We start from the raw sequence: 26,279 nt of genomic DNA, 5'->3' as shown, positions 1-26,279 counted from the left end.
CTTGTGAAATAAGAGGATATGTAAAACCATTTCATAAAATTTTAGACATGGAGCTAGTCTGATGTTGCTTCTGTTTGCAGTGTATATGTAAAAAATGTTTCTAAAATCTCAAGAACCGGAGTTAAGGGAATATTTTACACGCCAAGTTTATCTTCTCTAACATAAGCTGCTAACACGCCATGTTTACGAGCAACTGTAACCCAGTGTTAAAAGTACCTGCTGTGTTGGAGTCGATCCAAGGTGGTACAATCAGAGTTCACGCTAACGTGAGGGACTCCTGTCCTGCTCTTTATTGGATTAGGGGAAGTCTACATGCAATCAAACTCATTACTGGAGCCTTTCTCTTGCTGTAAGGAAAAACTACTCAAACAAATACAACCAATGAGGCTCAAATCTCTTCTCTGTGTTACTTTTCATGAGTTCTTGATTTTACCTGAGACAAAGTTATAGGCTGTTGTTGATACATTCTGCCAGAAATGATTATCATTACAGTTTGTGTGATAAAAGGTGCCTGATTAAAATGAAGCTTCTTTATCTCAAATGAAAGACCCATAGTTGACAATTAATCAGAAATCTCTTAAAGTTAATTCTACATAATTTTTTCAAAAGACAGAGCACCTGACAGATGTGAGCCCAGTGAAGGAGCAGTTTAGTAAAAGCATGTTCTGCCATTCAGTTAGTAATCATTTCATATTTTTCAGAAGGACCATAAAGTCGCCTGATCTGTAAATAGATTTTTTTTTCCTAGTTTCTGGGTCTAAATGACGAACAAGTTCAAAAAGATTTGGAACTGCACTCGCAGGCTGCTTCAGGCATGAAATTAACCCTAATGACCTCCACGTCACCTTTAAATGTGCATGACTGTCAACAAAAGTGCTGGCTTTTCAGGGTTTAGGTTAGACCTATCTATCTACTTCTTGCAGGGATCATGTGTGGTTGTCCAGCAGAAAAACACCAAAATTTCCAGTATAGAAAAAAAACCATAAATCATAATCATGTTGGTCCAATTAGAAGACAGGGTTCTCTATTATTATTATAATATATTTCATATTAATATAACTACGAACAAAACAAACAGTGAAATATCTAGAATGCTCTGTAGAACTACATGTCTGTAAAAGATGGCATTAACTGAGGCACTCACATGTGTTATCATATTTGTTATTTAATCAATTAACTTAAAAATGACAGTTTCACTTGTTGGATCATAGCTTTAGTGTTTTCTTTTGTGTTTTGTTGATGGTAAATTTAGCTTATTAGGCATATATGGCTATTCAGAGCTTATGTATTTAGTGTTTACTTTTAAAAAAGGTAAAAGACACAAAAAAGACAAAAAAAAACAGTATAAAATGCAAAAAAAATAAAAATAAAAAATGATAATAATAATCATAATAATCATAATCAATTGTATCTTCATATGAATTGTATTTGCATATCTGAAAAGGAATTGGAAGAAGTAAAACTTTTGGATCTCACCCATTCTCCATTAATAATGTTCAATTAATTAAAAAATATATATATATAATGTTTTTTTTAACTTACTGCTTTATATAATAGTACTACGTATATACATATATATAAACCTTTTTTTGTTATGTTGTGACCGCTGTCTTTCCAGAGTGAGCTCAGAACTGACACTTCACAAATACCAAGAAAAACTAACCCATCAGTTACCTGTCAGGGCAGCAGCAGACCGGAAATGCCTTTATTCTGCATGGAGAATTAACCAAAATATGTTTTAAAAATAACCGAATCTCTTCTTAATGCAATTCTGAAAATGTAGCTGAATGACTTTAATAATTTTATTACTGTTTAAGCTTTTTTATTAAGTCCTGTAGAGATACTGCACTTTTTAAGCAGGGTGTCTGAACAACATGTACATCCTACACCATCCTGTACTGAACTAATGAAACAAATCACTGAAGTCATGTTTCATTCTGCTGAAGAAGAATGAGCTGGGTAATAAACTGACAGGCTGTTCCTACTTCACTAAGCACCATATGACTGAGTGTGTGTGGGTGAGTGTGTGTGTGAGGACCCCTGTGAAGTGGGACTTTCTGGTTAATCTCCAGCTGGTCAATAATCAGCTTAACTGTCACTGGAGTGCAGCCGGCTAATTACTAGTTTGTAGCCGGTCTAAAATGGCACCAAGTCACAGATAAAGTTACTGAAAATAACCTTTACATTAATACTCAGGCTGAAATAGATCGAAAGATTCCACTTATTCCTTCCTGTTTCTCTGGGATTGCATCAGGTGGGACAGTTATATTTTCTGTTTATCACGAGCAATCTCCAGACTTCATGTTTAAAAAGATGCCCTTACATTAAAATGTTAAATGTATTCAAATAAAGTATACATGTGACCTGATCTAAATTTAGAATTTGCATTAGTTTCTACATAAATGGAATAAAAGACTCACTGCTGTTAGAAAGTGCTGATTGAAGTTGTATCTGTTACTCTGCAGTGTTGGGCCTGCAAGAAGGATCTGCAGGCAGGGTACTATGTCATTAGGTTAACCCTTGATGGGAGGTTATTCAGAATCTTCAGACCACGACTGGGGGAGAAACTAATAGCAGGTTCCAAAATGTAAGCAAGAGTCTACAGTCGTGCAACAGCTCTGATGCTGAATCTATGCACACTGCTGATTAAGCTTAATATAAAACCAACAGGATTCTCATTGCAAACTTTAGTACTGCTGTCAATTTGCAAAGAAAGGTGGTTTTCTAAATATTTTTCCTTAGATCAGCGTCCAAATTCCTGTGACATCCTAAGATTGTTCTACAACTGTTCAATCAGAGCTACTCTACAAAGAAAGCACTTTAAAGATGTCTGCATGTCTCTCCTGCATCGTGATAGGTCAAAAAAAACAAACGCTGCTGTGTCTGGGTTCATGACATCACGTGCAGTTGCACACAGCCGGGTTGACTTCACCACCCTCTCCAGGAACCGTGTCTGGATTAACTTTGCCGCTGCTTCCAGATACCTGAGGTTGACCAGTGCCACGATTCATGACCTGTTAGCTGGGATGGAAGCCAGCATTTCTCAGACGGACACCAGCTATAAGTGTTGCATTTCAGCTGCACTACTCTGTATGAATTCACATCTCACCACATATTTGTATTGACATTGTATATGCCTGTCACAGCATACAGTGCTTTGTGTCTATATACACCAAAAGACTCATCTTGCCCTACACATTGCTGTACTTTTATCATGGTTCCCACTCTTTTCCAGAGATCATTTTCCAGGACATTTTCATTGATGATGAAGCTGGTATGACCGTCTAAATTTAGTTCCTAATTTAGTTCCTAAATAGTCTAATATGTTATATTATAGTGAATCAGAAGATCCGGCTCGCATTGAGAGAGAGCCGGCTCCCAGTTTTTTCTTTTAGCTGCTTAGCTCTCACAGAGCTCAGCCCCAGCTCTGCTCACAGCAGAACTTTGTTTTGATTGGTCAGCATGGCGGCCATGCGGCCAATCACATGTGAGGATATAGGATACAGGTGATGGAGGGGAGGCTGTGTAACCTGGCTTCATCTGTTCCTTCAGAGAGAGTCTTCTTGAAGACCGGGCGAATACTCACTGAGGAGAATTCCGATCAGCCCATCCAAGCTGAGGCATCTGATTTTTCTCAATGCCAACCTGAGGACATTAATAATGTTTGCTTGAGTTTGGTTCTGGTTCAGTTTGCTTGAGTTCGGTTCTGGTTCTGTTCTGGTTCTGTTCTGCTTCTGTTCTGGTTCGGTTCTGGTTCGGGTCTGGTTCGGTTCAGTTCCGGTTCCAGTTTGGTTCTGGTTCGGTTCTGGTTCGATTCGGTTCTGGTTCTGTTCTGGTTCAGTTCTGGTAGGGTTCTGGTTCTGTTCTGGTTCAGTTCTGGTAGGGTTCTGCTTCTGTTCTGGTTCGGTTCTGGTTCGTTCTGGTTCGGTTCAGTTCCGGTTCCAGTTTGGTTCTGGTTCGGTTCTGGTTCGATTCGGTTCTGGTTCTGTTCTGGTTCAGTTCTGGTAGGGTTCTGGTTCGGTTCTGGTTCGGTTCTGGTTCAATTCTGGTTAAATTCTGCTTCGGTTCTGGTTCGGTTCAGTTCCGGTTCGGTTCTAGTTCGGTTCTGGTACGGTTCTGGGTCGGGTCTGATTCGGTTTTGGTTGGGTTCTGGTTGGGTTCTGGTTCGGTTCTGGTTCGGTTCAGTTCCGGTCCTAGTTCGGTTCTGGTTCGGTTCTGGTTCAATTCGGTTCTGGTTCTGTTCTGGTTCTGTTCTGGTTCAGTTCTGGTAGGGTTCTGGTTCGGTTGTGGTTCGATTCTGGTGAGTTTGATTCTGGTTCTGTTTGCATGAGTTTGGTTCTGAATGCTTAAATTTAGTTCTGGTTCTAAACCTAACCCTAATCCTAAACCTAATCCTAACCCTAATCATAATCATAACCCTAATCATAACCCTAACCCTAATTACAACCCCAACTCTAACCCTAATCAAAACCCTAACCCTAACCCTAACCTTAATCACAACCCCAACCCTAACACTAATCACAACCCTAACCCTAATTACAACCCCAACCCTAACCCTAATCAAAACCCTAACCCTAACCCTTATCACAACCCTAACCCTAACCTTAATCACAACCCTAACCCTAATCCCAACCCTAACCCTAATCACAACCCTAACCCTAATCATAACCCTAACCCTAATCCCAACCCTAACCCTAATCACAACCCTAACCCTAATCACAACCCTAACCCTAATCACAACCCTAACCCTAATCCCAACCCTAACCCTAATCCCAACCCTAACCCTATTCACAACCCTAACCCTAATCATAACCCTAACCCTAATCACAACCCTAACCCTAATTACAACCCCAACCCTAACCCTAATCAAAACCCTAACCCTAACCCTAATCATAACCCTAACCCTAATCACAACCCTAACCCTAATTACAACCCCAACCCTAACCCTAATCAAAACCCTAACCCTAACCCTAATCACAACCCTAACCCTAATCATAACCCTAACCCTAATCACAACCCTAACCCTAATCACAACCCTAACCCTAATCACAACCCTAACCCTAATCACAACCCTAACCCTAATCACAACCCTAACCCTAATCATAACCCTAATCACAGCCCTAACCCTAATCACAACCCTAACCCTAATCACAACCCTAACCCTAATCCCAACCCTAACCCTAATCCCAACCCTAACCCTAATCACAACCCTAACCCTAATCCCAATCCTAACCCTATTCACAACCCTAACCCTAATCATAACCCTAACCCTAATCACAACCCTAACCCTAATTACAACCCCAACCCTAATCAAAACCCTAACCCTAACCCTAATCACAACCCTAATCATAACCCTAACCCTAATCCCAACCCTAACCCTATTCACAAACCTAACCCTATTCATAACCCTAACCCTAATCCCAACCCTAACCCTAATCACAACCCTAACCCTAATCACAACCCTAACCCTAATCATAACCCTAACCCTAATCCCAACCCTAACCCTATTCACAACCCTAACCCTAATCCTAACCCTAACCCTAATCACAGCCCTAACCCTAATCATAACCCTAACCCTAATCCCAACCCTAACCCTAATCACAACCCTAACCCTAATCCCAACCCTAACCCTAATCCTAACCCTAACCCTAATCCCAACCCTAACCCTAATCACAACCCTAACCCTAACCACAACCCCAACCCTAACCCTATTCACAACCCTAACCCTAATCACAGCCCTAACCCTAATCATAACCCTAACCCTAATCCTAACCCTAACCCTAATCACAGCCCTAACCCTAATCATAACCCTAACCCTAATCACAACCCTAACCCTAACCCCAACCCTAACCCTAATTACAACCCCAACCCTAACCCTAATTACAACCCTAACCCTAACCCCAACCCTAACCCTAATCACAACCCTAACCCTAACCCCAACCCTAACCCTAATTACAACCCCAACCCTAACCCTAATCACAACCCTAACCCTAACCTTAATCAAAACCCTAACCCTACTCACAACCCTAACCCTAATCACAGCCCTAACCCTAATCATAACCCTAACCCTAATCCTAACCCTAACCCTAATCCTAACCCTAACCCTAATCATAACCCTAATCACAACCCTAACCCTAACCCCAACCCTAACCCTAATTACAACCCCAACCCTAACCCTAATCACAACCCTAACCCTAACCTTAATCACAACCCTAACCCTAATCACAACCCCAACCCTAACCCCAACCCTCACCCTATTCACAACCCTAACCCTAATCACAGCCCTAACCCTAATCCTAACCCTAACCCTATTCACAACCCCAACCCTAACCCTAATCATAACCCTAAGCCTAATCATAACCCTAACCCTAATCACAATCCTAACCCTAGGATCAGGGTGAGAATGGTTTTGTAAAAGAATAAATTCACAAAATTGGGCATTATAAGGCTCCTCATAAAAACACTGTACGTAAAAGGGTTTTCAACACAAACTATTCTTTTTTTCAAAGTTAAGGTCAAATATACGGCTAGATCCTAAATTAACACCCGTTCGGGAGTCGAAAGAGTTGGCTCTTCTTTGGGGGCCGAGTCAAAAGAGCCGGCTCTCTGAAAAGAGCCCAACTTCCCATCACTAAAGCACATGCTTACTACCATTTGCACTCTTAGTTGCCCTTCGAACTATTTGTATTGTAAAACGTATCAATGTAAATACTTCCGACCTGTACCATAGTGATAAACAGATAACACTTCAATTTGAATCAAGTAAATACCACTTGTATACTTTAAAACAGAGGGTCATTTCATTCCTTGTGGACTCAACATGACAGCATTTATACTTCAAGTAATTGATCTTAAACCCTTTCAGAAAATTAACAGTAACAAGACTCACATATCCCTTCAAGCCATCAAATGGTATCATAACAATGGTGTATATGCTGTTTTGTAATGACACAGCACAATTTTATAATTTATTAGAAATGTATTCAAATTATTTCACGGACCCCCACGCTATGGTTCGCGGACACCCAGGGGTCCCAGGACCCCACTTTGAGAACAACTGAGCTAGAGCACGGTAATTGAGCCAAATGTACCATAAAACATAAACAATATATATACCCCCGTTTTCTGTGAATGCATGATTATGAAGTGAAGGAGAAAAGATGTGAAAAAAGTTGCGCAGTGTCGCTGTCTTTTCCAGCACAGCGTGCACTCAACTTTCAATGAATGGGGATGTGTTTTGTTAATAGGGTCAGGTCGCACGCAGCCATGTTGGAATCATTTTCCAGGACTATCTGTGATTTTCCAAGACATTTTATTTTTTCTCCCATTTTCCAGGTGTTTTCCAGTACTGGAAAACTGGTTTTCCAGGTTTTCCAGGTTTTCCAGGACGCGTGGGAACCCTGTTTTAAGATCATGTGGCATACAGTGATGGACAATACAAACATTGACTTGAGTACTGTACATAGGTACATTTTTGAGTATATGTACTTTACTTGAGTGTTTTTTGGGAGTTTCTTTTTTTGGGAGGGTGGGTGGCGATATATTTTTAAAATCTGAGAGAAAGAGCAGCTGTGCTGAACTCAAAAAAGGTATCAAAGTCACTTGGTACTGATTCAAGCTACACTATGAGCAAAAACACGTGGAAACACTCTCAAAAGCCCAAAGCTGAAACATGTTTGTTTCTTAAAACTGCTGTCAATCTTTAGTATTAAAGGTATTTCACTTATCTTTGAGTGCTGATGTATTTTGCTTATATTTTTTAGGGATGCACCAAAATGAAATTCTTGACCGAGAACCGAAAACCGGAAATAAGGAAACCAAGGTCGAAAACTTAAACACCAAAATAAAATATTATGCAAACTATTAGGGAGACCGGGGACAGATGTAACATTTCACTCCTTGGATTTGACATAATCCATGCATTTTCTGTTTGTGTTGCACAGGCATGTTCTAGGCCATTTATTAGCAGACTCTTGAAGATAGTTTGTATAGCAGTTTGAACACACTGGGTTAAAAGAGCGTAGTGTACTTTTCATTGTTTTCACTCCGTGGTCCGTCTCCACCTCTTTGCTTAAAAGACTCCTTAGTGATGTAATTAAAGGAATAACGGAGGCAGACATGTTGGCCCTTATCCAGACAAGCATGTACTGGCCGCGGTTTTTGCTTGCGTCATCACAACATTCTGTTTCGGCCATGTTGTTTCGGTGATAAACGTCTTTCGAACGTCTGGCCGAAAAATGCACTTTTGAGCCATTTTGGGCCAAAAATTTTCGGTGGCCGAATTTTCGGATCCAAAAGACAATAAACTACCTCTGTGTTCTTTTATGTGTGGTTTGTTTAAGTGTTGTTCCCATACCTGTACATCATGATTGAAGAGCATACACAGAGCGAATGTCACTCAGATCAGACACTTCATGTTGTGGTGGTAATGATGGCTATGGCAGATAGATTCAAATTATTTGAAATTTTTCCTCTGTTTACCACGCACTAACTTCACGGCCTATGAAAATTGGGTGTCCAACTTGAGACAGTATGTGGAGGTATGTAGCTAATATTAGTTTCATTCCAGATTAACATTATAAACAAAGTCGTCTGTGCTTGTAGAAAGAAAATAAGTTGCAGTTTTATTCTATTGTTGGTTGTTTCTGTTATGGTTCCTATTATAAAGAAACATAACTTTCTTAAATATTTGTAAAAGCCAGTACTCCAGTATTTTCACTCAAGTCATAATTTGACTGAGCAACTTTCACTTGTATTCAGTGACATTTGACCAAGAGTTTCTATACTTTCACTCAAGTAATGAAGTTGTGTTCCTTGTCCACCACTGCTGGCATAATGAAACTAACAAACAGTAGAAGTGAAGGAAAAAAACGTTCCTACTTTTTGTGGTCAGAGTCACAGTGCCTTTAGATATGACTGTATTTGTCAGTATTTTTTAGATCTTACAGGCTGCAGCATTTATCATTAGTTGAATGACCTCATCTTCATTGTAACCAGCTATGACTCCATTCAGCATGTGGCAGAAGTGAAATACTGATAAAAGCCTCACCAGGCACAAAAGAAAGGGCAATGATTTCATTCTTATCTTGCCAGTTTTGGAGAGATTCCTTTTCTCGGAAGCTTTCTGTGCTCAGAAACACTCAGCGTTACCAACACCACAGTCACGCTTGTGACTACATTTTTAAAACGCATTTTTATTCAATGAGAAGAGGCTGAAAATGCTGTTTCAGCCTCTCAAACTGATCGATGATTCTCTGCTTTTGTCTGCAATAAACTAAATTCAGCTACAGATCTTTGAGTTCAGACTATTGAAACAAGACAAAAAAAACACCCCACTGGACTTTGATGGAACTGGGAATGAACTTTTAACAAAAAAAATATCATTTGGATTTTAAACAGCCTAAATTTAACCTTGAAAATACATAAATGTAATAATTTATAACACTATTTGGGACTTTATGCACAAATGTATGGTTAGACTTTGTTTCATAACGCTTCATTGTTTCTCTATATCTTCCACTCTCTATCCGCCGTAGCTTTGGTCTTGCAGGCAAAAGACCTAGTGGGTAATCCTCTATTAATCTCTTTCACCTGAACCATCTGCATGTGCAGACATCAAGAGAGGTGCAGAGGAGGACACGGACAGCGACAATGGAAGCTTTTCATTACACCAACTTATGCTTCCTTACGTCCTCTCTCCTCTCATGACTCGAAAATCGTTCCCCAAACCTCCAAGCCCCTTAAATTCACCTCCTGGATTCACCTCCTGAAGGAGCTTAGAGCGAGGAAACAAAGATGTATCCTTCCCAGAAAGCTCTTAGTTGCTGTTTGTTGACACTGTTTATTCTCAAGGGCCTGAGGAGAAAACAACAGACAACAGTACAATGTTGATGTACAAAATAGGACATCACATTTGACAAAACGTTGTCCAAAAGAACAAACTGTGCAGCAGCCTTGGAAGGCGGAGAAGGGAAAATGCATTTTTCTCACTTTTCATTAAGCTCAAACGTCTCCTCCCTTAACATGGTTGCATCACTTGCTTGCTTGTCATATCTTCACAAAGATTTGAAAGCTAAACACGATGAAGAAGGAGACAATGCCTCTGTCCGAAATATGTGAGTCTTAAACAACACTGAACTGTGTACGACTTGTGGATGTGAAATGTATCCACACCTGTATTTCCTTGCTCTCAGTTACTCCAAAGCCTCCTCTCCAACATTCACCATCAGGTACGATGGAAAGTTATTTCAGAGATACAGGAGGAGAGAAGGTGCAAGGAAGCACAAACTCAGGAAAAACACTGTGACAGTTGTATCAAGTCCCAAAAGTCCATCCCTGCAAAGACGACGAGGGGACTGAGGAAGAGAATAGACAGGTTAGATGAGTACCTAACGCAAACTCAACATTTCCTAGAACAGCTTTTCAAAGTAAAAGCATTCTGGAAAGAAACACGACGACGGTAATCTCAACAGAAACAGCTCCCCAGGACCAGTGCTGAAAATAACAACTGACCCTCCAATGACCAAACCTCCCTCTATCCCGTACGCACAGACTTCCAAAGGTAAAAAGACTAAATGGCTGTTTAAGTCAGTGAAACATGTGATTACTGCAGCAGCTCTGTTATTAAGGAAAGACAGAGCATGAGTCACAGAGCTGGACGGCTTCACACACACACACACACACACACACACACACACACACACACACACACACACACACACACACACACACACACACACACACACACACACACACACACACACACACACACACACACACACACACACGGACAGACTCTGAGTTCAGCTGAGTCAGAGGTCAGGTCAGTGATCCATCTTCAGTGTTCCTTCAAGGCTCACTTTGTGTCCTTACATATGAGCTATTTGATACCAATGCCTTTTAAATGTGTCATCTACAACGAAATACAGTGCCTATAAAGGTGTAGTGGGGTCATGCTTCAAAGTATTTTTCTAAAACCGTAGGTACGTAAAAGTTTCCTCAGGCTAATGTGTTTTATTTTCCAGTTTGATCCACAGGAAGCTTTCTTGAAAATGTTCCAGCGACGTGTTTATCATACATTTCATATCCCATTTAATCAAACATGAAGACTAAAGATGCATGATACCTATCAGTCCAATAATGACAATGGGAGTATTTTGTTATTATTCCAGCAACTAATTATAGTTGCTTTCATTTACTTTTCAACAAGCCTTAACATTCCTACACAATATGTGGTGGTGTACAATCCACTGTAAGGCACAGAGAAGAAGACCAACAATAAGCTGCAGCGAGAGCCAAAATGACGTCCCCCATGTGGACTGTTTTAGAGGAGGAGAACATGATTGTAAGTAGCAATGTGCATGTGCTACTTAGGATAAAAGTCTGTGCACAACAAATCTTTGAAGTCAAGCGAAAAGTCAAAAACCGAGATTGAAGAACTATGAAGCAGCAGTAGCTTCAGGTAGCATTACCAAAAAGGTGAGTGTCATAGTGCTGATCTAACAGGCATTTGAAAACTGCAGACTTAAGTTATGGCAACTGACCAGCCTCCTTCTGATAGAGAACTAAGGATTTCACCTGGTAATGGCATACTCATAACCCAGGTCTAGTCTCCAGAACCATTGCTGCTTTGCAGACATCCCTTCCTGCCCTGTTTCATTGTGGTCTCCACAGTCTGATCTACAAATATATGAGTGACATGAGTTTTGGACAGACATATGGACTTTGGGGTTAATCCAGGGAGTATGCAGAGTTTAAGACTGGATGAAGACTTTACACTGCTTTCATTTTGTATTGAGGGAAACACTCATGGATTAAACTACCTGAACTTTTTGACCTGTCTGATTTTGTCATTTAACATCTCAACTCAACTCAACTCAACTTTATTTCTCTCCACACACAATGGTCTATAAAAGGCTAAAGTATGTTTGTTGTAGGTTTTTTGATATGCTTTGTAAAAGTACAACAAAAATCGATTCTGTCTGGTACTTTGCTAAAATAAAATAAAATAAAATAAGATAAAATAAGATAAAATAAAATGAAGGGTCAGAACTGTTGTTTGTTTTGTTAACAATAGTGATGTATAGGGATTACTAATACATCCATCATTGCTCACTAGATCTTCGCCTTTCTTAACCTCATGTTTGCAGAAACTACACATTATTAAATTATTTTTTCAATGCAAAAGGGTGAATAAACCATTGGTAATCTGACAGCTATCATACATCAGGAGCAGATTTTCATAATTATCAGCAGTGGCTAAAAAGAATCCATATCCTGCATCTGTAATATTGACCTCAAAACAAAATCTGTACGGGACAAATGGTGGTGTCAATAAAAGAAAAAACGGTTGTTGCTATTACATTTATTATCATAGATCATGTTATAGAATAAGCACAATCGCCAATTGTAGATTAATAATTGTGAGGCAAAATAACTATACTTTTGGTTATTTTTAGTCTCATAAATGACATAAAACCTGTAGAGTATGTTTTAATGGAAACCTTTATGTGGCACACCTCTCAACTTCATCAGGTCGCTGTAGTAAGTCCTTCTTTCATTAATGTTATTTAGGCTCTCTTTGTGTATGAATTGTTCTTGGGTGTTGAATAAGATGTTGGATTATTAAAGGTTTCCGATGGTCAGGAATTTCTGACTCACAAATAGAGTGAACAGATTTTTGAAAAATGGAGAGTATATTTCAACATGTAGCAGGTTCGACAGCATTGACACGGAGAAGTGACATTCTTTACATATGCACATGTACGGTGTTAAGTGCAGGTATAGAAGTGATGGCTGCTCGCTTATTTACACCTACAAAAACCCATTGAGAAGTTCACTTTAAATCAAACTGTCTGAAAATGAGCACCAGAATACTCACATATAGATTATAATGTATCCTCTCTTAATTATACTGTGGACTGACGCTCACACTGAGTTCATCCAGATTTAAAACACTGAGTGTAGATGCAAAAGTGTTTCTAACTACAAAAACCAAACCATCAGTGGAAAATTTCACTTCAAAATGGAAGGTCAGAGTCTTTAACTCTCATAATAACTTTAAGAGTCCGAACCAGCCTGTGTGTGTGTGTGTGTGTGTGTGTGTGTGTGTGTGTGTGTGTGTGTGTGTGTGTGTGTGTGTGTATGTGTGTGTGTGTGTGTGTGTGTGCGTGTGTGTGTGTGTGCGTGTGTGTGTGTGTGTGTGTGTGTGTCTATATAAGTGTGTATATATCCAAGTTTGAACGTTTCTGTGTTAATTGGTGGCTGTTAGTCCAGTTCTTCGAGGAAGTCTACTCCACCAGAGGAAGTCATTATCTTCAAAGGACCACGTATGAGCGTGTGTGTGTGAGCGTGTGTGTGGGAGAGAGAGAGGGACAGAGGCCTTAGGCTCTGCACAGTAAACCATGTCAGGTGGCTTTCAGGGCCTCACAGACGCTTTAAACTTCTCCTGTCTCTGCAGTGCTTTGGTTTCACTGCTGCTTCCTCTCTTCAGTATCAGCTGTAGAAAAATAAACATCTTTTAAATCAAGGAAAGCCACATTGAAGGGCAAGATGTCAAGTTTGAACTGCTGCGTAGCTGCATACAAAGACTGGTGCAGAAGCAAACATATAGGACTGTAAACCTGAAATACTGAGTCCCAAAATGACTCTTCAGTGTTTTATTAGGAACTGAGTTGCTACGCGAGGTCTGACCCTGAACCAATTAAGCAGATGTGGTGATAAAACTGCTGAAAACACTGATTTAGCAGTTTATTCTAAAAAATCTGGTTTTCTGTGATGCTCTCCAGCATGATCCGAGCGTTAGCCAAACGTAAGCTCAGTATTTTTTTCCTCTAACAACTTAAAATCCAGACTGACGGATGAAATCCTTATCACTATTAAATGCTTCTGTTTAAACATCATAAGACCTGTAACGCTGAAATAATAGTTGGCTACAAATGTGTATGTAATGCTAGTAAAAAACTCTGTTTTATACATGAATCTTAAAAATCAAAACATGAGAGTCATGTAAGTTTGATTAAGAAGAAAACTAACAAATAGTAGAAGTTTTGTATTAAACAGCAAAATCTGATTCATCTGAACAAATCTGCTTATGGTAGTATGAAATCAATTAACTTTAAGTTCCTTTGCACAAAAAAGGAAATACCTGGTCCATTTACAAGAACTTTTATATTTCAATTTTGTAACCTATTCACAAACTTTGCACATTTTTGCAGCATTTCAGCAGAGAACATTGAACTGCATTTATATAAGTCTAAAATGCTTCACGTTCTATTTGGTTGATGGAAATGTTGAATGAGATGACAGTCAGATGAGTGCGTGCAGTGTCCACCCCCTGCTCTGTATCTGTTTCATGCAGCTTGTTAGCGCAGGCTTGATTATTAGCTGAATTAGGTCTTCTAACAGTGAGAGCCCTGCAGCGCCACAAAGGACTCTCTGTTCACTTCCCTCTGAGAGAGCAACACAGACACAGTGTGTTTGTGGTTTGGTGGGAGCGTTCCCACACTCAGCCTGAACGAGATAGTTTTTGTCACTTATTACAGCAACATTTGGAGACCATGACCTCGACCCCACTTGGAACAAAATCAAACACTACTGTGTTTGTTTTTGCTGATGGACTACTACTACAGTGTGCGCTGCATTTCACAGCTATGACAGGAATGCTGTCACTCTATCTGGAGACAGAAGCTTAAGAAACGTGTGAGATGGCTAAACTGACTGCTATTTTAATCATCAGTGAATCAATAAATTGTTTAAGTCTTACAACAGCTTATTTAAGTCCATTCTAATGTTCTCATGCAAATAATCGTCCTTTCAGATATGTCCAAAAACAAACTGGTGTCAAGTCTAAGTTCATGACATCACCCAGAGGTGCACAGCTTTCCAGTTTCTCCAGATTGACTAGCACAGACTACTTGCTCTCAGATCAGCTGCAGACTCTCCTCTCTCTGTCCAGTGAGTAGTTACTTCACTGTAACTGTAACTCTTACAAAGTACTGACTGAGGTATGGACCCAAACCAATCTGATATAGCTGTGATGTTTGACACAACAAACACATCTTGTGGATACTGGAATAACTACATGCAGCAAAGTCAAACGAACCATTTCTGGTGCTGTGTCAGGAGAATCTTAATGCTGATGCTTCACAACACAGCATCATGCAAATATCAGACTTTGCATGGGTCCTCCTTACCAGCTGCATACTGACTTTGCATTGATGTTATGTAATCATGCCACTCCAAAAGAAGAACAACAACTGTACTTTTTGTCCAAACACACATTTAAACAGTGTTTTCACTTAGATACGATTAATATGATGACTGAATGCTGTGTTGTTAATGGGTGAGTATATGCACACATAGTAATATTGAATAGTGTTTAGAAATGTAGTTAAAGCTGATGTTGGTAGTCACAGAGTAAACATCTGTTCAGAGAGGGGGTCTTCAAATGTCAACACTATCCCTCCCAACCAGATTTCCTCTTAGCCCCCCAACACAGATCGGCGTGTGCAGTCATGATAGTGCCGGACTCATAACCAGTCGAAGACGTAGTAGGGGCCGCCCCTTAACCAATCAGGACAGAGGATTGGAGATTGCCTATGATTGGTCCGCCATAACGGGAACGAGGGGAATAATAACATTGCTTGATACAAAGGCATTGGAAAACACAGAGATTTTGCAATAGTCTCAAATACTCCACCTACTGATGAGTCTCGATGGGCATTATGACCTTTTCTCCAAACCCAGCAGAAAAAAAGTAACGTTTTTTACACCATTCCTACAACAGCAGCTTTAAGAGTCTGAAAAGAACATTTCACAATGTCGACCCCAAGTGAAAGCGAAACACACACACACACACACACACACACACACACACACACACACACACACACATACACACACACACACACACACACACACACACAAATCACTGCATGGGTACGTTCTTTACATATCATTATTTAATATTTAAAGCGAAATTCTGTATATACTTACATTCAAGTGAAAGTTCTTCACCTCAGTCGTGGTACAAAATAACAGACTGTCATTCGGCTACATTTAAGAGCATACATTTAAAGACTCAACCATAAAGGTCTGCAGGTTTCTGCTATACACCACTCATCAGTCAACATTTATTTTAAAGCAAACTTTAAGGCAAGATATGGTTGTCCCAACGCTCACCAGCCCTCACTGTTACTTTATGTCATCCTGTGGGAACACTGCGGAGGTTTCTGCAGCAAGCAAACCAACGAGGTGATATTTTACTGAGGCGTGAGCCTGAAGCTGGAGCTCCAGCTACAAGTCCTGCTGCTGGATTTAAAGATTTATTTCAGCACGCTGCTGGTTCTCCAGACTGAGGAGAGCGGGATGTGTCGGTGTGACAGGAGCAGACAGGAGCAGACTGAAGCAGTGAGAGAAAAGCTGCTCATGACAGACAGAGAAGATGTCCTCAGCTAATGTAAGCTAAGCCCCCAACCAAAACAGGAGGCTAACTAGGAGGGTTAAATACGGAGGAGAAACAGATAGCTTGATAAAGGGAAACGCATTGAAATGAGACACATATAAACAAACATACATGTTTGCTGCGATGGTCTGGCTCCTCTCCTCTCTCAGGTGACACAAATCCTTTCTTTGTCCAAATAAGAAAAAACACCTGAAAAACCAGGTCAAAATTATTCCGAGGACGGCTCTTCTCTTAGTCCATGAGGGTTGTGTCTGCTGGAGGTGGTTACAGAGTCTAATTCCTAAAATAAAAATAATAAATCCGCTACATTACTTCAGTAGACAGCTTTCCTCCACGCCGCGAGACAGCAATGCAGAGCACTCTTCACAAATGTCAAGCGCTGCTCACCTAAACATGATACATCCGGTTGTACCTTCAAAATAAGATAATGTGTGCTCACTGGTCATGAGGCTTTACCACGGGCTTTACGGCGAGACACGGCTGACAAATATTCTACTTCCGGCCAACCTACAGTTACAGTTTCCTTAAAAGTCAAATGCAAGAACATTTTACCAGACCCAAAAATACTCTATCGCCAAAATTTAACTAAGACAAACAATGAGAATATTTCTCATATATAAAGATATTTAATAAATGCAAAAAGAAATGTGTGAACATTTCACAAAAAAAATCACAACATAAAAATAGCAAATTCATATTTGTAAGTTTTCTAAAACGTTTTTATTTTACGTAGTATTTTCTATATTTTGTGAAATGTTTTCATATTTGATTAAATATTTATATTTTGAAATGTTTGACAATGTGTACTATTTTAATGTTTTGTGTATTTTTTTTTATTGTGTAATGTTAAGACCATTTTGGTCTTTTCTCCACATTTCTCCACATTATGAATAACTTTAACTTTTAATGGAATGTTTTTAAACTTTCTATAAAATGACTTTGTTGACACAAAATGGTTGTGCAGTTTACCTGCAGGGCCACCATACATGTTTCTTAGAGAATTAGTCTACACCGACATGTTACCAATCAAATTTTAGATTTATATAATTTTCTCTAATTTAGAATTTAGCTATCATGCTATCAGGATTATGCTATAATGTAGAAGCGCTAAATCAATGTTGTGTTCTTTAAATGTTTTGACGAACATACCATTCCAGTGTCCCAGTGTTTTGTGAGATTGTCATAAAAATATCTCTGTGCGATATATTTTCTGTATTTATCAGAGGAGCGGGGGATCTGAGTTACCTGCTCCATACACGTTTCACTAAAATCTTGTTTCACTTCAGCATTATGATAGTCTAATCTTTTTGGTCTATTTCAGGTTGACCTCTGGAGGGAGACAGCCTATCTTTGGTTAAGTTCATATAGAATCATGAAACTAGACTCAGTGTATACAGTACATTGATTTACATTGAACATGAGATCTTCTGCATTATATCAATTGTTAATTCATATTCTATTGTGATTTCACTTTAAGCAGTGTGAAAGATCTTGAATGTGCTCTGAACATAATGAAGGATCTACTCACTGTGAGGAAAATTAAAGCCATCAAAGCAAAGGTCTAAATTTAAATCAGGCATTATACCTTAAGATTTATTTCAAGTGAAATAATTCTGTTGGCAAATGTGGCAACAACCGAGGTAATCTTAGAAGAAGTTATCTGGAACTACTGCACAGTTGATTTATTTAATTACAAATCTGTTTGAACCCTCAGTGTTAGAAAAAAAGGAAGATAAAGAGGAGACTAAATTGTAGAGGTGAAACAGATTTAGTGACGTATTTATTGTACTTTGAGTTACTTTTGTGTTTTTTGTAAACAAATTTATAAAGAATGAGAAATGCATTGGTTTGGTGCTTTACCCTGAAGGCATAAATACAATACTCTGACATTGGGTTACTGCAAGGTCTGGTGCCCGCTAGTTTCTGAGGACTATGACTGGTAATGTCACTGAGAAGGTTTTGAAATCAAAAGAATACATCAGGCTTTCTGTTAATGTATATACACAGGACAAAGAGGAAGGCATCAGCACCATGGATAGCACTGTTATGGTCCGAGTGATACTACAGTGGACTAGATAGACCAGGGTGTACCTGCAAATAAAGTTACCTTGGATTTTTAAAAAATTATAATTAATACCAAGATGTATTGGATTATTGTCTCACCAAACTGCTAGAGGAACCTGCTCCCTATACACTTTACCTTACCTTGTCATCGATAATTTATCTTTGGAGGTTTGGTGCTCAAGCTTCAGTAAGCTTTAATTGACTTAAAAAATTTCTTGTTTTAACTTTTTGTCTCACATTGTTTTCTAGTTTTTCTGACATTCTCTCACTCTCTACACCGACTCATAACATTGTTTTTTTTAAACCAAGCGAAGATGGATGAGAGCGATCAGTAATTATAAAAAACCTAACACTTTTGCATTACATTTTCTGTAAATAAAATACAAAATTTGCAACTAAAATAGAGCACAAACTGGGAGGAATTGTTTGTCAGGTGAGTGTGCAGAATGTGGTGTGGAGTTTGAAATCTGTGCAGCTATGTGCACGACTGAATTGGCTTGCAGGTGAACCTCCATTTAAGAGCCTTACGGCAGAGTTCTGAAGAGTTGTAATGTGCAGTGTATCTGTACCGTTCAGCAAAAAAACAAACACAATACTTAAGATACATCTATTTAAAAAATGTATCCTAGTAAAGTGCTACACTGTAATGAAAGTCTATTGTGCTACACCATTATTTGAACTGAATTGTCACTGTGAGTGCATGTGCTCATGTCAAGAAGACAGCCTGTTCTTCATCCCAGTAAATGGACGACAAGCTACCAAGTGCCCAGGCGAGAATTTTGGGTGAAACAAAGGCTACATATTCCAGATAATTCCATCATGGGAAAGCAGGAAACGATCACTAGCAGAGGTCTAGATGAGCTTTTGCACAGCAGATGGCAGCATATAATCACTTTCATTGACAAGTTAAATGATTATTGCAGAAGTGTGAATCACTGGTTTGATCATAGCTTTCATGAATAAATACCACTTTGCTTTTGGTTTCATTTACAACAGTTTATGAAGTCATTTTTATTCAGTTTGTAGCCACATTATATTTTCTACTCTTGTGAGATAGTGTTGTTTGGCTGAATATTTTTAGGACAATAAAATCTTTAAGTCTGTGTCACGTTAAACCTTTTGTTTTTTATTACAAATAAACAGAAAAAACAAATACCCACCAAGTACCTTAAACACAACCCAAAACCAAGCAATAACCTCCTCTGATGAGGTACTTAAAGCTGGGGCGTGTTATCTGAAAGCTCCATCTGTAAAGGAAAAGAAGTGCTCTTTCTCCTTTGGATCCTTGACCTCACCTTGGCCTCTCCATCAGTGGTCCTATCATTCACAGTGTTGTCAGGGCTGCCACCCAGTCAGGTTGCAGGTAACATCAGTGTCTGTAAAGAATAATATAATTCAGGTACTGAAGTAGACTAAATAAAATGTTCTAAATGTAATGCTGGTAAAATGGAAGTTATCTCTATGTATTTCTGTCTATCTAAAGCTGTATTTATGAAAGGACTGTGTCTACAGTGAAGAGAGGCTTGTGTCTGTTTGCTGACACGTGGAGCTGTTAATCGCCCTATATGAACTTTTTTTCATACATTTGTAAAACAAATCTTGAGTTTAGTAAATGTACACTGTACTTATTCTGTGTTTCACAGAAGAAGTTCTTTAAATCTGTATCCTACCTCCAGATCATGGTTTCAGAACACACTGGTGTAGCACTGCAGCATTAATTTGAATTATACATCTTAAAGTCAAGATCATAAAGCACATTTAGTTGCATTCATTTACTTCCAAAATCAAGACAGTGGTAAGAATTGTGTTACATTGTTAACTTGCAGTTAAAGACGTGATTAATCACAATTAATTATTGAATTCAGCAATTAATCACAATTTATAAACTCAATCCTTTGACAGCCCTGAATAAAACTTATTGGCTCTGGCCATAGCTACTCCTGTGTAGCATAGTTATTGAAATAAAAACTTTAAGCAGACCTGCAGCACTTGTCCATCCATATTAAAGAAAGAGAAAGGAAATCGTAACGCTGTAAATGTTCTCGAATATTTAAATGTGGATCATACAGTTACCAACCAGCATGACACTGCTATATGAGATAACACAACATTCTTTAGAGCAGACATAATGAGCTGGGGTGAAACCCATCAGTAGATACTCTCTGGTTTTTGGGACAAAGTGTTAAACATCTCTCTGCAGGTGATCTTTAAACATCAAGTAATCAAACTTTTCACAAGCTTTGGAATCAATAAAGCATAATAAAACAAAAGAAAGATTTCAGCATGACCCTAGTTCCTAGTCACTACGAAAACTGAGTTAGGTCATTAAGTTATGGATCCAGTTATAGATCCAGTTATAGATCCAGTTATATCCAGTTATATCCAGTTATATCCAGTTATATCCAGTTATATCCAGTTATAGATCCAGTTAATCAAGTTATAGCTCCAGTCAATAGAGAGACTCCTACACAAATCCTTGAGAGCAGGTCATCAAAGTGGTCAGCCTCAAGAAAATGGAAATAGCATTACAGTTAATACAGATACAGTTCCTGACAAAGAGGTTGAAATGAGTGGAAATGTGTGTGTCTACTGGTAATCTTATGAACCCAGACACAGTATGCATTATTTACAACTGTCTGGAAGTGCAATACTCATTTGCTAAGAAAAGCCAACACTGATAGCATGGACCCAAGGAAGAGACGCTGCCGGATTAGCTGCATTCAAGGAATAGTCACAAATTAATAACATTGAACTCAAAATGTCCTTCAATGAGACAGTGAAGAGTTAAAACAACTCCAGCCTGTTTTAAAATATTGAAGAACCCTAATACAGAACAACAGCTTTTTTGTCTCACATCAATCTCTGAATCTGTGAGGATTTATGTACAAAAAGTCATGGACATAAAACTACAGCTTCTTCACCAGCCTTCAGTGAGGTTAAAAGAACTCTCTGCCACATGATGGGGATCTTAAAAGTGTTTGATGTCTTTTCTCTGCCCACTTGAGTGCCTCCCAAAGGATAGGTGAAAGTCTGTTACAGTGGCAGTGTATAGATATCGCAGACTGTCCTCAGAAACCCTAAAGGCTCCATGGAACACCCTCCTCTGCCTCCAGTCATGAGAAAAAAACAACTATATTTGATAAAATCATGTTGAAAAATGAAATGATAAAGTCATTACCACAACTTTTCGGATGACCTTCAGATAGCCTTCACAAGTTGAATGTCCCACACTCTGTTGTGATCGAGACTCATCATGTTCATACTTAGCATTGAGACCCTTTGGAGGAAAGACATAGAAAAATGTATTTTACTGCTTATCATTTGTGTTTGCAAATCAAAGAGCTTGTAGCAGGTACCTGTCCTTAGGTAGAGTTGCCAGAAGAGGGCAGCAGAGCATCACCATGATCAGACCTGCTCCAGCATACAGTACAGTGCCCACTTGACACACATCACTGGGTTGTGGGTGAAGTATTTTGCACTCTAAAATCTGTTTATTTAAGTTTGAAATCCCTACTGACTTCCATCTGTATGTATCTGTTGATCACCATTTCTGTCCTAAAAGTTGTGTTTCTATTAGAGATCGGTGCTTTTAATGACGATCCAAAGCGTTCATTGCTTGAGTGAGCTGTGCAACTTTAGGACACAGTGTTGCCGTTGGTATCGTAGATTAAGCGACACGTGACCGGTGACTTCAGTAACTTTGAAATATTTAAAAAAGTTTTTTTCAGCTTAACAGTTCAGAAAGTTTCATAAGTTAACTACTGCATGTATTTGTGAGATGGAACGCAATTAGATTCAATATACCCATCTGCTGTTGCTTGTTGGGCTTGAGTTTGTCATGTAATGCTTTCAGCATCTCTTATGAGCGTGCAGTACCTTTGAGGTTATTCTGGAGATTTTTCTGGACAGTATTTGTCATTGTTTTGGATTATTGCAACAATAATAGACATAGATTTGTATATAAAAGCAAGCATATTTATCTAGTTTCATGTTGATAAGAGGATTTAAAACTGAAAAATTCCTTTAAGGTACATTTAAAAGAAATAATAAATGTGGGGAGTGGTTTAGACTTGTGGTTAAGTCATGCACCCCATGTACAGAGGCTATAGTCCTTAAGCAGGTAAATCCTTTCCTGCATATCACTCCCAACTGTCTTTTTAAAATATAACTTAAAAAAAGAGAGAAGATAATTAATGTCTGATTAATTTCATATGACTTGCAAGTTAGAAATGGACATAAGTTTGATTACACAAATGATCGTTTGACAGGCTTATTTGCACTAAAGTATACATACTCAATGCAGAACAACTTAACAACAATAGGATAACAGATCATTTTATGTCATACCACAAGGTTCTCTTGGAATTTTATTTCTTAAATATTCAACTCAAACTTTGAATATCAAAGAGGTGTGTTGGTGTTGACTGTCATTTGAGGGCTGCCATATGTTTTACAAGCCACCAGGTGTCACTGTGATTGCTGTGTTTGACGCTTAACGACTTTGAATCTTTTTCGGCAAACGCTCAAGAGCCTCATGAGGCTTCAACCATCCATCATTTCTATTCATACTGCTTTATGAGATTCAACTGTTTAAGACAAATTTTTAAACTGTGCCTGATTCACCTGCGCACAAAGGTTGATTTTGAGCTTTACTGTTACAATTTTTTTTAAATGTTAACAGCACCACGATGGTGACAACCATAACAGAACACATATTCTAAATACATTCCTTGCACCTGTTCTGTTGAACCTTTTGCACAGAAAAGGTCTGAGAAAGTACGGTGGCCCTGAAGGGCAAAACATAACAACATTTCACAAAACACAAAAACATTACACCAAACACAACAGCCCTGAGCAACCTTTTAAAGCATAATCTAGAGAATTCCCCAGTTGAACTCTATAAACTGAAATACACATTTCCTCTTATGTAGTAAGTGCATATGGACTTTTGAAGTTCAATTTTCATCTATAATCCTCCTTATGAGATCTAAACATAAACAACTACTGTAGATCAGTTTCTGGCTTTAAACATATAAAATATCTTATATAAGTTAACTAGATATTTAAATTGCAATAATTGCGAGCTTATAAACAGACTGTTAGTATGTTATCTAACATTCACCTTATTTATTATTTAAGTCTGATTGCTATTTTCTGTAACACATACAAAGGTTCAGTATTAGTTTGAAAAAAGTGAAAATTTTACGTCTGACAAAAATACAAAAAAAGGTTGGTTTTTTTTGTCCCTAAGCAAAAAAGACCTGATGCTTACTCATCTGAGGTCTGACACCTGACTCCAAGACCTGAGGATGTCCTCATATGTACGTCTCCTCTTCTATTCCTTCCAACTCAGTTTAAAATTTGTGCAGGGACTCAGCTGAATAATAGTTATAGAGGCAGGAAATTATGTCAAGCTGTCAGATTCTGTCCAATCAGAAACAAGAAGTGTTGTCCTTACCCTTTCTGTTTTGTGAAATGTTGTTGTGTTTTGCCCTGTAGAGAAAGTGACCTCTATACATAAACACACACACACACACACACACACACACACACACACACACACACACACACACACACACACACACACACACACACACCACGCACACACACACACACACACACACACACACAGAGGGTCTCGGAAAACATCACAAGAGGAGTGTTGAGATGTCACCTTGTCCTGTTTCTCTGTTAACTGTATGTAATTAATGTATGTTCAGACCAGGTCAGTATGTAATTAATGCTCGATGATGATCAAACTGCTGTCTGACTGTAATTACTGCACATCCTGTGTGGACTTTACATCAGATACATGTTGAGTTGTGAATATGTGTACAAAGAGAGGCTTTCCCGTCACATGCTGTCAAAGTGACGATACATCGTTTGAGTTGAACACAGTTCGGTGAAATGGGAGATTGATAAAAGAAAAGAGACCAGAACTTAAAAGGATAGGACAGAAAAAGAGAGAAGGGGGGGGGGGGGGGGTGTTAAGAGAGCAGAGGAGGCCAGATGATAGGAGGGGGGGTGGGGGCAAGAGAGCAGAGGAGGCCAGATGATAGGAGGTTGTCTGTAATTACTGTTCAGAAAAAATAGACATGTATAATCACTGTGCAACAATATCTGTAAATGTATCTATGTGTAAATGCTTAAGAGTGTAAGAATCTTCTCCAGATGCACTACTAGAGCTGCTATTAGCTTTGCAGAAGTTCAATTTTTTGTATCCACATTAATTCATAACTTAACAGGAAAACATAAGAATGCAAATGCAAAAAATAAATATTAAGGAACAATCTGTGAATGAAAGTCTTGGACAAATCAGAAATATTCTTACCTGGTCAGAGGACGGGGTTGACCTACAGGAAGTTTTGTTGCTGTTACGTTAAAGTTAATAGTTTTTGTAGCACTCACTCTGCATCCTTCAGGAAGTCCACTTGAACAAAGAAAAGTGGTGTCGAAGAGGAGGTCTGTATTTTATGTAACTGCAGCCACAACAAATGCACGCTTTGTGAAGAGCTTCATTTTACGGGGAGTAATGGTGCTCATGGGAAATGCAGTCTTCCTCCTGGGAAAACACAACCTGTGTTCACAAGAATCAACACAAGTTCCTCAGAGTGCCTTTAAAGAATACTGCATTATTGTTGACTCTTCTCTGTAACTTAGTTTTATTCTTACAGCTGTTTTGTGAAATAAATCAATCAAAGGTACTTAAAGAAAACTGTGACACTAAAACACTCAGTAGGTATATTTGTGGTTCTAATATGAAAGGTGACAAAGTGTTACTGTTTGCAGACAAATGTCAGTGTACCTAAACATATTTACGAGAGATAAGTGTTAGCCATTTAAACCTTCCTGCATGAATACAAAATCAAAGAGTGAAATTTTGGTTATTTTTAAAGCAAGCTTAAAAATCATGTTTTTTAACTGTGTTAGTTACATGCTGTGTTGTGAGGGGATTTAGCATCTTTTCACTTCAATGGACACTGATAATAACTGAATGCTATAAGTTTTATGTTCTTGAAGTACTCTGGAGCTCCTGACCCTCCACCATTTAGAATTCAGGGTGTAAAAAATAACTCTGCAAACACAATAATCAAATTGAGTTTAAGATAATAGTAGACTGCTTAGTGTTTGGGACATGGTGCTTAAATGTTTCAAAACTTTATCTGACAATGCATTAAGGGGATAATCTGTTTTTTTAAGTGGTGTAGTATAAGGTTCTTGTCAATAGTATTACTCACTGGGGATGGTAGTCAGCTCAGCCCCCTTGTCAAGAAACTGGCCAGAGAACCAGTGCAGGAACTAGGCTACCAACTACTGCAGGCAGTAGTCCTTTCTGGTCTTCAAATCAGCTCAGACCAGAAAACATCTCAGCAGACTCCTGAAGGCATCCAGATTGTTATGATGATATTGATCGGGAGTTGCTGCAGCAACAGAGAAATCAGACGGATGGGTTACAGGCCATTGATCAGGAGGTGAGAGCTGTGTCCAATGTTGCGTGTGCCCTTTGCTTGGACACTCGGGCCATCGTTGCGCACACAGGGCAGCCGGTCAGTGCTGTGTCTGGGCTGCCATTGGCCGTCAATGCCCTGGCAACAGTCGGGAGGTCATTCAGTGGCAGTGGTCCTTCAACTGAGCTGCTGGCGAATGAAGAGGGAGGGGAGAGCACAGGAGATGAACGTTCATTACGCGGGTGGACACTGGGAGACGCTGGCACTAACTGCGATGGTCTGCTGGAATGATCCAGATGCAA

The 26,279-nt window shown here is 39.0% G+C and overlaps 1 protein-coding gene and 1 long non-coding RNA gene across 2 annotated transcripts in view; both read right to left on the bottom strand.

Moving 5' to 3' along the window:
- ripor1 (RHO family interacting cell polarization regulator 1) overlaps positions 1–16,880 on the bottom strand; it is a 61,816-nt gene extending 44,936 nt beyond the window's left edge. The window contains exon 1 of the mRNA XM_034686231.1: positions 16,577–16,880. The gene's annotated coding sequence lies outside the window, so the exon portion shown is untranslated. The remainder of the gene's footprint in view (positions 1–16,576) is intronic.
- Positions 16,881–19,634: 2,754 nt separating this feature from the next.
- LOC117814762 lies at positions 19,635–25,894 on the bottom strand. The gene is made up of 4 exons (XR_004631621.1): positions 25,768–25,894; positions 24,861–25,106; positions 21,708–21,806; positions 19,635–19,905 (listed from the first exon to the last, which is right to left on the bottom strand). It is a non-coding gene; the product is annotated as an uncharacterized LOC117814762 (long non-coding RNA).
- Positions 25,895–26,279: the final 385 nt, after the last annotated feature.

Source organism: Notolabrus celidotus, chromosome 6, assembly GCF_009762535.1.
Source record: "Notolabrus celidotus isolate fNotCel1 chromosome 6, fNotCel1.pri, whole genome shotgun sequence".
Lineage (NCBI taxonomy): Eukaryota > Metazoa > Chordata > Actinopteri > Labriformes > Labridae > Notolabrus > Notolabrus celidotus.
The sequence above is the reverse complement of the archived record's forward strand: the minus strand, read 5'-3'. Positions and strand labels throughout refer to the sequence as shown.